General features: G+C 49.2%; 1 non-coding gene across 1 annotated transcript; it reads right to left on the bottom strand.

Annotated features, from left to right (window-relative positions):
* Positions 1-12,633: 12,633 nt before the first annotated feature.
* On the bottom strand, positions 12,634-12,705 carry TRNAE-UUC. The gene has a single exon. It is a non-coding gene; the product is annotated as a tRNA-Glu (tRNA).
* Between the last annotated feature and the right edge of the window lie 134 nt (positions 12,706-12,839).

Genomic DNA, 12,839 nt, shown 5'->3' with positions numbered 1-12,839 from the left:
TAGCCAGTCAAGCCCCAGTGGGTGCTAAGGGGATTTTTTGCACCCCCTCCCCTGCAGAGTTATTTATTTATTAGCTGTGTTCTAGAAGGTGGCAGCTGGTTGGTTTTAATTTAAATACTGTGCTGAGCTCTCTCAAGGAGTCTTGGTCCCTGTATTAGGAGGGAACTGAAAGCATACTGGGCTGGAACCATCTCATGATACATTTACTGCATCCTACTCATCTTTTTCTTTTCCTGACAGAGGGTTATATGTCTTAATTATCTTCTGGCAAATCGTTATTTTCCCCAGTTGATAATTTCATGTTTGAAACTGAAGCTATTTATTGCCTTCCCTTTTGCTTGCTTCTATCTAAATATATTTTAGGGTTGCTTGCAAGGGACAAACAGACACAGACATCCCCTTTTAGGAAAAACACATCACAGACTCCTTTCTTTTCTTTCCTCTGAGACTTAGCCACACACATTTTACAGTTATTATCTGGTGGTTGTGGAGAACAGAACAGACAAAAAGAGAAAAGAGAAATATGTTCCAAACCCACTTTTTTTTTTTTCCTAACTAAATTATTGAATGTGGCTGCATGAGATGGCAGTGGGATAAGAGGGAGAGTTAAGATGCACAGGGCATGGACAGATGTACACCAGCATGCTTCCCTGGGGACCTGCTTCCCACTGAGCTTCAAGCAGGTCCCTGGACAATGAAATCTGCAGTCATGTTACGTTCCTCTGTTGCTCATTTGGCTCTCATTTAGTGGTGATTTTCATGGCCCTGTAAAACAATCAGAGGTTTTGCTTTCCTGGAGAATAAAGCTAACAGGCTCTATCAATTTATCACAGTTCATGGAGTGGCTCAGGCTGGAAGGCTTTCTGCATGTTGAACAAGCAAATCTCCATGCCAGGACTGCAGCAGAATCCCTGCATTGGGGATCCTTGCAGCATGGTCACTCCTAGGTGAGTAAACCCCTGAGATGGGACAGGTCTGGTCTCAGTGGGTTAAACATTAACTCCACGTTCCCCTTGTCACAGTGTCATGGGAACAGCCCTTTCCTCTCCCACTGCCTTGATTTCAAACCCAGCATCTGCCCAGGAAGGGCTAAAAGGAGACAAATGCATTAATTTGGTGACTCTGGTTGTTTCACAGCTCACCTTCAATCTCTGCCAGCCAGCTTTCCAGCTCAGGGGTCTCACAGATAAAACTCTGAAGGATCACCCACCAGCCCTAGCCTAGAAGAACAGCAGAAAAAAAGATGTGCAGTTCCTGGGCAGAACACAGCCCTTTTGTTTCCTTGTGTTCTTGAGACATTTTGCAAGAGGAGATGAATGTAAATGTGAATTTCTTGACACAGGCTAACAGGCAGATTCTGCTCTCTGCTTCATTAGAGAAAAACATTGGGATTTCGGGGCAATCAGCTGGCTCGTTCTGGTTTTACACTCAGGTAACAGTGTTTGGCCCAAAGAGACTGAAAAAAAACCTGATGGATCACTTTGATTTAGTTGAATGTGGCTGTCAGGCTGTGTTCAGGAGCCTGTTTTAATTGGGCCCCATGTAATATTGCCTGTACTCTATGACTAATTTCTCCAGCAATACTAATTGAATTCTGTAGCAATTTATGGACTTAGAAAGAAGGGAACTGCTTGGCAGGATAATGGGGAGAAGGAACCCAGCAGGAGGGTGAGGTGGGGCAGATTTTGTTGACCACAAGCATGCTGACTATAACAGAGTGAAACAAAAGCCCCGTGGAAGAGCAATAAAAAAGGGGATTATTACATCACTAACAGGTATGAGCTGCTAAATCTGCTAAGCATCATGTTTGGAAGCCAGGCTCCATCTTCCCTGACATCAAAACTGCTTCAGAGCCTCAAGCCATCAGTTTATAAAGAACCCAGAAAATAATGCTGCTGTTGTAGTACTTCTGCTAATTTCATTGCCATGCTAAGTCAGAAAAATATAATATAATCCTAAAAATGTAAATTGTTCTTAAAATCCAGGGGGAGAGCATTTGTGTGGTTTTATTTGTTGGTGGTTGGGTTTTTTTAAAACATTATGAATGATGTTGGTAAACTTGTATCAAGTGGAAAGTTGTTTTACATCTTCCCCTGCAGGTTTTACAATTATTAAAATCCAATTTATTGAAATCTGTTCTCACTGAGGAGTGTAGAATAAAATATTCAAAATTACTCAGACCTGCTGAGTTTTTGAGGATCCTTTCAGGAAGATTTCTAAGTGTCTGAATGAATCCAGGAAGATTAAACATCAGAAGTACACTGCTTAACTAATGAGCTTGTAATTGCAGCTTTTCTGCACTGAGGAACAGGCACTTTGGTCATTTGCTGTCCTTAGCTGAGATGGAAGCTGCCTCCCCCTTAATCCACTTTTACTCTACCATGGAAGATGGTTTATACAGAGCACTGAGGCTCTGCTGGAGAGGCTCTGACACCAAACTGGACCCACAAACATTTATTCACTAAAGGAATTCTCACTTTAGATTCCTGATTTGCCAAACTGGAGACGAAGATCAAAAATCTGCTGCTGGCAGAAGCATCTGTAACTCCAGTGGACCTCAGCCCCCAGCTGGAGAGAAAGTTGATGGTGCAAAGGAATCAGAAAGTGACTTTGAAGCTGCTCAGATCCCTCAGTCCTGGACCCCAGAGGTAACACCAAGAGCCAGTTGTAGGGCTGGCAGGTGAGAAATTCCCATTGCTTTCCTGTTCCCCAAGGAAACATTTGGTTCTCCTGACACACTGTAAGAATTGACAGGAAAGGCTTTGCTTTTATTTCTTATTTTTAAACACGACTTCCAGCACCCTGGGCCTAAGCTGTCTCTGTCTCACTTCAGGAGTGCACAGATCATGTTTATTCTTTCCAGCACCAGTTCTCTCCCCTTAACTAACTTGGAGTTGAGCATGGAGTAAAAGTGTTGCAGTGCTGAACCTGGGAAGAGGGCTAACAAGGACAGGGGGTAAGCAGCAGACTTAGGAGAGTGAAGTGGCCCTTGGGTGGCACAAGCACTGCCCAGATACAGGCTGGGACAGAGGAGATCTTCCCCATCCTGTTTTCTGCCTCGGGAGGTTCCAAGATGGCCCTTGTTTGAAAGGCCATCACTAAATGGAAGGAGGTGTCTTTCCATCCTGGACACCTCTTTCTTCCCTCGGGATCTCCTGGGTTGGATCTGGGGTGTGCTGTTCCAGGCCCAGCTTCACATTTCATTGTAATTAGATTGTCATCCCTAGCTCTGTCTTAATTAAACAGCAAGCCAAGCATGGGCAGATAGGAGGCTTAACATTGCTGGGCTGCCAGCTTTGGAAAGCAGACCCAGGCAGCTTGCTTTAACAGGACAGTTTATCACCAGCTTTTCTCCCCTTACACAGATGACTGCTTATTTTTCCCTGCCTGTTAATGACAGCAACAAAAAAATGTGAGGAAACAATTGTTTCCTGCAATTTGCTGAGAAATACACCTTTTACTTCAGGTAGTGGAGACAGCAGCTGTCTTTTTGGGGGCTTTGCTGCTTGAGAAGGAGATTGGGCATGGGGTGATGGAGTGACTTCCTCTTTTTTTCTATCACAGCTAACTCAGAAAGCTCTAGATGAGGGACAGGAGGGTGGAGCCTTTCACGAGGCAGGTGGAGCTCAGGAACATCCTACCTGCTCCCTCTGCATCCAGGCAGACTCCCAAGGTGGCAGCCACTCCAGGCTCTGTTCAGCACCAGGAGTTTGGAGGCTGGGAAGCGCGCTAGACGGTGCCTACACCCCGGAGAGTTTGGGTTTGAGAGACTTTCAGACTCAGAGGTAAGGTTCTGGCCCAACTTGAACAACACTGTAAATGTAGCTGTGGTTGAACGGTGGTGGTGTCAGTTAAAAAGGTGTTGAAAAGCCTGTGCCATACGTTAAATTACATAACAGAGCTGTGGAGGTTGAAATGCTTTCTGGTTTGTTTTTTGTTGTTGTTTTTTTTTTTTTCCCTTGGATCATACTGTTCTACAGCTGATGAAAGATTTATGAGCATTTCAGCACATAAAGAGACTGTTAACTTTTGCTTTTAGTCGACTTAGCTAAGAGCTTGAGGTGGCTCCAGGAAGAATTCTCTGCCATCAGTTCACTCCTCCTCCCATGCAGGATCCCCTAAAAACTCATTCCTCTCTCTGGTCTCACCTGCACACTTTGGCAGAGGGAAAGGGCACCCACTGCTGCTACAGAACTCAGTGCTTCACAGATGAAACCAAACCTCTTGAATCCCACCTGCAGCCTGCTGGCAGGGAATGCAGGGCCCAGAGCTGTTACGTGGTGGTTTCTCACAGCCACAGGTGAGTTGGTAAGCAGGATCTCACACTGCTCCCCAGGAGCTTCCAGGTGTGATCCCACCAACTGTAAAAATCTGCTCTTGAGGTGACAAAAATAGATGTCTGCAGCAGGGTTCCTGCCTGGGCAGGAGGTCCCACCACAGCTCTGCAGGATATTTGCAGGTTCTGAAGCCTTTTGTAGTTGCTCAAGAGTTTTTAGGTGTGTGTTATGTTGCATTGCAGGTGGGGTTTGCTGCGTGGCTTCCATCCTGCTCCCCCACCCAAGCAACTCCTTCTTGAACAGAAGTCTGGGTGAGTGCCCTGCACTTAATGGCCATGTGTATATTCAGTAATTACAGCTCATAATTCAGTAAAAATGTGCCTGCTTTTCCCACTTGCAAATGGCTCAGCATGCTTATACTTCTTGTTTCCTCATAATGAGCTGTCTACAAAAGCTGTGCCCTAAATTTCTCTCCAGACCTTGAACAACCTGAGCTTAGCAAGAGAAACAAACTGCCAGAGGAAGCAATTAGCTGAAATTTACCTGAACCCAAAATCTCACCCAGTGACATGAATGAATCCTGAGTGGTTCATGCTCATGAAGGAGTTTCAGACAGTGGAGGTGAAGCTGCTTTTCAGCTTGGATGCTCTCAAGCTTTATGTCCCTTGCCAGGTGCCAGCTGTCACCCTCTTTTCCTACAGAAACCTCAGCTCAGGTTTCCTCCACCAGCCTAAACTCCTCCCTGTCTGAAGAATGGGATGTATGGAGCTGGAACTGGATTTGTCTGGCAGAGCAGGCATTCTGGGGTGATGTAAAACCCGGGTGCTGTTGGGGTAGTTGGGTGAGCTCTGTCACTGGCCCTCAATCTCACACGACACTGCAGTTCCAGACCATCAAGGGATGGAAAAAAAGCACAATAGTGCATGAAAAGCCAATGCTGAAAATCCAAGCTGATCCTGGAAAATACTCCTCACCTTTACGATGAGGATTTGAAAACTGCCCCACCTGACAGCATGCAGACTGCAAACCTGAAGGGATCACACACACAGCACCCAAAGGAGCAGGGATGCTCCTGCCTGCTCCTATCCTGCCACCCTGGAAACCCCTTTAACAACCAAACACTCCATGCAGAACCTCCACGGGTAGGGATGATAATGCAAACAGCACGGCCTGGCTCTCAACATCCTGCTCTGATCTCCAGGCAACAGCTTCTTTCTGACCAGGGGAGGGATGAAGGGTGTTGGTGGGGAGGCAGGCGGGCTGTGAGGACAGCACACCTCGTGGGGAGAGGGTGCTGGCTAATAAATCAGGGTCATTATCACACCAGGGGAGGGAAAGAACACCCGGAGCAGCAGCAGCAGCAGCAGCAGCTGGCATGAAGGATGTCTGTGAGCTGGCTGGAGCTTTCTGTCTTCCCCAGACACTTGCACAGCTCAGCCCTGCAGCCTGCCAGCAGCCATTCATCCATCCCACCCGCTCCTGCCCAAACGCTGACACTGGGCCCAGGAAAATATTTCCTGTGTTTGACAGTTTGATGATTTGTTTTGGTGATTTTTTTTTTTAATAGTTGCTATAATGAGCAAGAGCCCAGAAGTGCTCAGAATGCTTCAGTCAGGGCCTTATGGGGGTGTGTGTCAGAGCAGCTTTCTCTTTGTGCAAGTTCAGTCGCCCCTTTTGGCCCCAAATGTTGGGTATCAGAGGCTGCTGAGCACAGGGATTTTCTAGGAGTAATCCTGACTCATACAACTAATCCTGGTTTGGTTTGGGTTTGGGCTGGGTTTTGGTAATGGGAGAGGAAACAGCAAAAGGGCTTTTGAGGTGGAAAGCTTGCTTGAACAAGGTGTCTTCACACACGGGTGGTGTGATGCCAGAACCACAGCCTGAAGACCTCCTCAGGTGATGTGTGCTGACATAACACAGCATGTCAGGGAGTATTTTACAGATATTTCCTTGGTATACGTGTCATATTTTCCCAGGGTTTACCAGGATATCGTGCTAGCACAGATGTGAGTAAGAGTTTGCATTTTTCAGGCAGTAAAAACACAACAGACTTATCTAATAGTCTTTTGTTCCTCAGCAAGAAGGGGGAACCTGAGCCCCTTGCTAACCAAATCTGTATTTTTTAGGAATAAACGTGAGTTACAAGAAGAGATTGGACCTGTTTTTTCTACACCATGACATCACTAATGCCAGCCAGCCCTCCTGGAGGGGCTTGTCCCAGTGACACCTCAGGATGCTGCTGTGCTGTGTGGGTGAGTGAGGAGCTGAGGAAGAGCCATGTGCTGGGTGTTTGCTGGGCACTGAATGATGCAGTGCACTGAATCACACCCAGCTTTCCCTTTTGCCCTCTTGGAATCATGATAAGCAACAACAGGACTGACCCAGAACAAAAATAACTCCAACAGACACTGGTATAGTGAGGTGTGAGGGGACTCTTGAGCTAATAACCAAAGCTTAAGCACTGGATTTACTGTTTCCTGAAAGTTTTAACTGCAATCCATTGCACCAAGGGGCATATTAAGACCTTTCCTTTAAGGAAAACAAAACAAGATGGTAAAAAGTACTGATTAAGTCTTACGGTGGCTCATTTAAATTAAATGCAAGGTTTATCTCTTTCCTGTAGAGATGGACCCAACGACAACACATGTTGACAGGTAACTGGAGAAAGGATGGGTCAACAGGTTTTCCTGAATAACCCCTGATGAACTGGATAAAATAATGGACTGGAAATGCAGCTTGTTTTGTTACCAGCTGGCACATGTGAAGAGGCAAAGAGACAGGGGGCAAGAGAAGACAACAATTAAATTAAAATCAAACTGATCCAACTTACAGTTGCCTGCATCTCTCCCTGTTCCTTATGGTGAGGAGGGGTGGTGTTATTCCTGCTGCTGGTTAATGGTGGTCAGCATGATGGATCACTAAGGGAACACCAGCCCCTTCTGGGCCCTCCAAGCAGTCTCTGCCTCCAGGCTGTAAGTTGTGCCAGAGGGCTCCTTGCAGTCTGCAGGTCCCAGGGTGATTCTCACTCTCAGGTGCACAGGGCTGTCACAACTACTGCGTTAGGTGGTGGTTGTGCTCTGGGTTTTGCTCTCAGGAGTTACAGCTCACCCAGCTACAAACCAGTTCTGGAAAAGCAGAGGGGTGGGGGGGGTCACACCTCCACCACCCCCTCTCCCATGGTGCAGTCTGCAGTGCTCACAGCACAGTCATTGGACAAAACGTCCTGCAAGGTGCTTTTGTGGTTTGGTTTTTTCATTAAAAACCCCCAAATGCCACTTTTTATATGCTGCTGCAATGTACCTGAGTCCCTCTCTGCCTGCCTGGTGGTGCAGAACAGCAAGTTCTGTTCTGCAGAGCAGGGTTTCCACCTCCACCCTGTGCTCCTTGCTGTGCAGCTGCTGCCTCTGCTTCTTTTTCCTGACTTAGAAAAGAAAACCCAAACCTGTCTCAGATCAGCTGTCTTCCTCACAAGGGCTGATGGTGGCTCTTCTTCCCCCCCCGATAGCATCACAGTAGCTGCACATTTTTGGTGACAAAATCCCTCTCTGTCATCAGGAGGCACCACACAGGCAGCAGTTGGCATTGCCTAGAGATGAGGGACCTCTGGCTTCTGCTGAGGGTAATTCTGCTCCTGCAAGGTAAGGATGCTGGATGCTGGTGGTGTCCTTCTGGCCTCTGTGCTGGAAACCTGGGGGGATACAGTCTGCTCCCACACAGAATTTCTCTTGCTGTCAGGTAGAGGAAGCTTTGAGTTAGACCCATGTCTTGCTGCTTCTCCCCCCCCCCTCCATTTTTTTTTTTTCTGTTTACAATTTGATATTTAACTTTTCAGCCACTGTGCTTCATCATTAAAAAGCAGCACATTACACACACCCATCCCGCAGTTCTCTCAGTCACTACCAAGCAGAGGGACAGCACTTCATCTTCTTTCTGTCTTTGCTTTTTTGAATCCCCTCTTGGACTGCTTCTGGATGCTTGCCTCAAAGGAAACTGCTGAAATGAGCTCTTTGGGTCAGGCAGCTTCTTTCTGAGTTGTTCTTCCTCAGAGGATCCACCCTGCAAAACCAGCCAGGAGTGCCAAGGCTGCCACTTCAGGAGAGCAGGTTCCCAACCCTCAGCTGGTTGATGGAGCCACATCACTCTGACTGAAGCCTGGTCTGCTTTGCCTTTGTTCTCAGGGCTTTTGGTTGTTCTTCAGGGGGTTTGTTGGTTTTTTTCTTCTTTTTTGTTTTTTCTGTTCATGGGGCTTTTAACTTCACATATGGTAACTATTCTGAGGAGTAACACATTTCTCCATTCCTGAGGCCATGGCAGGCTGTTTCTTACCACAGGGCTAAGATCCCTGCAGCTCTCAGCCTGTTCTTTGGCTTTTCCTGATGCTTTTCTCCTGATTTTTCTTTTTCTTTTCATTTTACCTTTGTGCCCCACATATCCAAGGCACAGGGTGTTGGTGTGCTGGGCCTGCTGCAGCTAAGATCAGTTGCTGCTTCTGCTGCCCTTCCTCACAAAAAAAACCCCAAAACCAACCAAACAAACACAAGAAAACCCCAAACCCACAGGCTTTTCTGTAAACAAGAGAATGTATTTCTAAAGCACCTTTTAAAAACAAAGCTGTCGCTGGGAGCACCAAGTTCAGGGGGTGTTTGCCGTGGGGGGGGGAGCTGAGGGAAGCCTGAAGGGAAGCGGTGGCTGAGAGCATCGTGAGGTGATGGCTGAGGGGAAAGGGGGTGCTGGGGGTATCCTGAGGGGAAAGAGGGTGCTGACGGAAGCCTGAGGACACGGCTGAGGGGAAAGGGGGTGCTAAAGGCAGCCCGAGGAGATGGCTGAGGGGAAAGGGGGTGCTGGGAGTATTCCTGAGGGGAAAGGGGGTGCTAAAGGCAGCCTGAGGAGATGGCTGAGGGGAAAGGGGGTGCTGGGAGTATTCCTGAGGGGAAAGGGGGTGCTAAAGGCAGCCTGAGGAGATGGCTGAGGGGAAAGGGGGTGCTAGGAGTATTCCTGAGGGGAAAAGGGGTGCTAAAGGCAGCCTGAGGAGATGGATGGAGAGGAAAGGGGGTGCTGGGAGTATTCCTGAGGGGAAAAGGGGTGCTAAAGGCAGCCTGAGGAGATGGATGGAGAGGAAAGGGGGTGCTGGGAGTATTCCTGAGGGGAAAAGGGGTGCTAAAGGCAGCCCGAGGAGATGGCTGAGGGGAAAGGGGGTGCTGGGAGTATTCCTGAGGGGAAAGGGGGTGCTAAAGGCAGCCCATGAAATGGCTGAGAGGAAAGGGGGTGCTGGGAGTATTCTTGAGGGGAAAGGGGGTGCTAAAGGCAGCCCGATGAAATGGCTGAGAGGAAAGGGGGTGCTGGGAGTATTCTTGAGGGGAAAGGGGGTGCTAAAGGCAGCCCGATGAAATGGCTGAGAGGAAAGGGGGTGCTGGGAGTATTCTTGAGGGGGAAGGGGGTGCTAAAGGCAGCCCAAGGAGATGGCTGAGGGGAAAGGGGGTGCTGAGGGCAGCCTGAGGAGGCGGCTGAGGGAAAAGGGCGGGAACGCACTGCGCATGCGCCGGCGCGGCCGCCAGGGGGCGCACAGAAGCAGCGCGTGCGCGTTCCTCCCGCCTTCCGCCCGCGCTCCGGTGCTGTCGGACCCGCACTGACAGCACCGGTACCGGTACCGGCACCGAAAGTCGCCGAGGCGCCCGCGGAGCACAAAGGAGTGCGATGGGAGGAGAGAGGGGAACACGGGAAGCAGGGCTGGCGGCAGTGCGCATGTAGGAAGGCACAGGGGGCTGACGGAGCCGGGTTGGGCCTGCGCCCTGCGAGCGGTGTCTCGCTGGTGACGTCACATTCCTGTCAGGGCTGCGGCCGGCAGGGGCGGGAGGTGCTGGGGGTGTCCTGGGGTTAGGGGGAAAAGGGAGCGCTGGCAGGGGGGTGCTCCTGTTTTAAAGTTGTATCTGGCTCCAAAGGTAATGGGGGATTTACTTTGAGGTGGTGTGGATAGTTGTTAACCTTGAATTGCCTTTGTGCCTGGAGGCAGAGGGCAGTGGTTTCTGTGCAGGTCCGTTCAGCTTGGAGCAGTCTGTCTGAATTTTGGATGCTCAAACTTCTCCCTTTTAAATCTCCCCTGTAATGTTATTTGCAGGCGGTGCTGGGAAGGCCCCTCCAGTCGAGTGTGAAGGTGACATCCTTGGTGACATCGACGGAAGTATCTGCAGCCAGAGGTTGGGATGAACACCTCCTGCCTGCCTGTCACCTACTGACACTTGTGTGGTCTATAAATAACCAGCCTCGACCTCATTCCTCACATTTGCCAGGAGCAGATGTTACTGGTGTGAAACCCTGCTGCCAGTGCAGCACCTGAAGGCTAAATCTTGTATTACCTCATTTTGCTGCCTCTCTCTTTACAGAAGAGCATTTAAAGCAGATGAAAATAATTGAGTGTGCCAGGAAAAACCTGCAGTAAAGGCAGTGTGGTGGTCAGAGCCCCTTCTAAGAAAGTACCTTGCCATCTGCTTGAGCCTTTAGTAAACGTTTTATCAAACTTTGTGGGTTTGCCTGTGTGCAAACACTCCTTGATGCTTAATACAAAAAAACGGGGGGGTCTGTCAAGGAATTAGTGTTGCAGGATCTCTCCTGGAGACTTGCTGTGTGTACAAGTTGTAAAAACAGGGGCTTGGAAGTCCAAAGAAACACAATTGCTTGTTCAGTGGCTGCAAATTGCCTGGTCCAGGAGTGTTGTTTCCTCTGCACCGTCCCTGAGCTGCAGTTTCTGTAGGTTTAGAGCCTTTTGGGTTGTTGAGATGAAGGTTTTGTCAATAAAGCTCCTAGCATTCACAGCTTGAGTGTGCAGTGAGCAGGATCTGTGTGGCAGGAGGCACTTTTTTAAGAGGAGCTCAGCTGAGGGGCTGACAGCAGGTGATTGGCATTGTGCAATTAAATCCTCTGCTTACTTGGGTCCAGACTTTTGAGACAAGTTTCTCTCCCGTGTCAAGGAGTTGGAAGGGCTTTATCAGAATAATCTGGCTTTGTAGGTTTTTCTTTGAGCTTTAAAGCAGGGGAGGTGTACAGAAGTTAGAGGGGTGGGACCACAAAGTTGTTATCACTGGAATATATTTTGCTTGGAAATGAACACACCACGAGGTCCGTTGTATTCCTGCACTGCACGTGTGTGGAAATCCTGGGGGATTGCTTTCTGCTGCAGCTGCCCTGCTGCTGCCTTCACTTTTCTTCCCCCAAAACCTGCTAATGTCTTCCCTACAGAGTTCAAAGCTAAAACCACTGGGCTGTGTCTGCTGTAGCTTTTATAACCACCAGGTCCCACACCTTCAGCCTGGCAGTGAAGATGGACTTCCAGAGAAGCAGTCCTCCCTCTGGAGTTTGTAGCTTTATATTTTCTCCAGGAATATATGTATTTTTTTTTTTTTTTTTTTTTTTTTACTTCTGTTGCCACAAGCAGAGGAATGAATGCCCATTCCTGGTCTGGTGCATGTACCAGTTTGGGAAATGGCTTTTGAAAGCCACTGTTCCTGAAGCAATGCAGCTGCTCCCAGGAACCTCGTGCCTCCTGGGGAAGGCATTTCACAAGGAGCAAGCAATCTGCTCCTTCTTCTAAAAAAGCACCTGGTGACACTCACCCGGGTGCTGCTGCAGGGAACATGCAGTTCCCCCCTTCCCATTGCACCTGCTGATGGGGACCTTCCATTCACAGGGACATTTTTGACAGGACCCAACTTTCCTTTCTTTCCAAGAGAAATCAAACATGTTCCTGAGTCAGACAGAACCAGGAGGAGGCACATGAGACCAAGAGAGAGCAAAATTGTTCTGATACATCTGGGTAAGAGGAGCAGGAGTAGCACCGACCTTCCTTGGAGAGTCCTGGGAGATTGAACACCACATATTCCCAGGAAGGGGTTTATCCTGGAGGGCTGAAGTACTTATTTTCCTCCTGTTAAGATTTATCACGCACACACAGCCCCTTCTGAGGTGTTACCTTGACTTAAGGGAATGATCTTAATTCTAGGATTGAGCTGTCCCTTTTACAGGTCCCCTAGCAGAAAGCTGGTGAGGGCCTTCCTGAGGTAGAGAGGCAACTCTGGAGCTCTCTGCCCCAAGTTTGGGACAGGCTGGGGTTTCCTTAAAGCCGAGATGTGCCTGGTGACAGGACTGTGACGGGGGGGACACGAGGTGACAGAGCTGTGTGGGTGTACAAGAAGGTTACGTGAGGTGAGGGGGACACACGAGGTGACAGGGATGGGGGGAGCTCAGGGCCTTTGATTTATTGCAGTTTGACCCGAAAACGGGGAGCACAGGGTGGGACAAAAGGGCGATGCGTAGGATTCCCCCCACTTCCCATGGAGGGCTTGGGGAGGTAAAAAAGCGAAGCTTCCCATACCGGGAGTCGAACCCGGGCCGCCTGGGTGAAAACCAGGAATCCTAACCGCTAGACCATATGGGAGGCGCTGGCGATCGCTACCTCCTCCCGCCCCACAGGCCTCCCTAACCGCGTCTCCCGATTCCCGTCCCCACAGGCCCCGCTCCGCACGGCCCCTCCGGCAGCCCCTGCCCGTCCTGTGCGCCCCGCACCCCCGC

The sequence above is a fragment of the Calypte anna genome, chromosome 4 (genome assembly GCF_003957555.1).
Source record: "Calypte anna isolate BGI_N300 chromosome 4, bCalAnn1_v1.p, whole genome shotgun sequence".
NCBI lineage: Eukaryota > Metazoa > Chordata > Aves > Apodiformes > Trochilidae > Calypte > Calypte anna.
The sequence above is the reverse complement of the archived record's forward strand: the minus strand, read 5'-3'. Positions and strand labels throughout refer to the sequence as shown.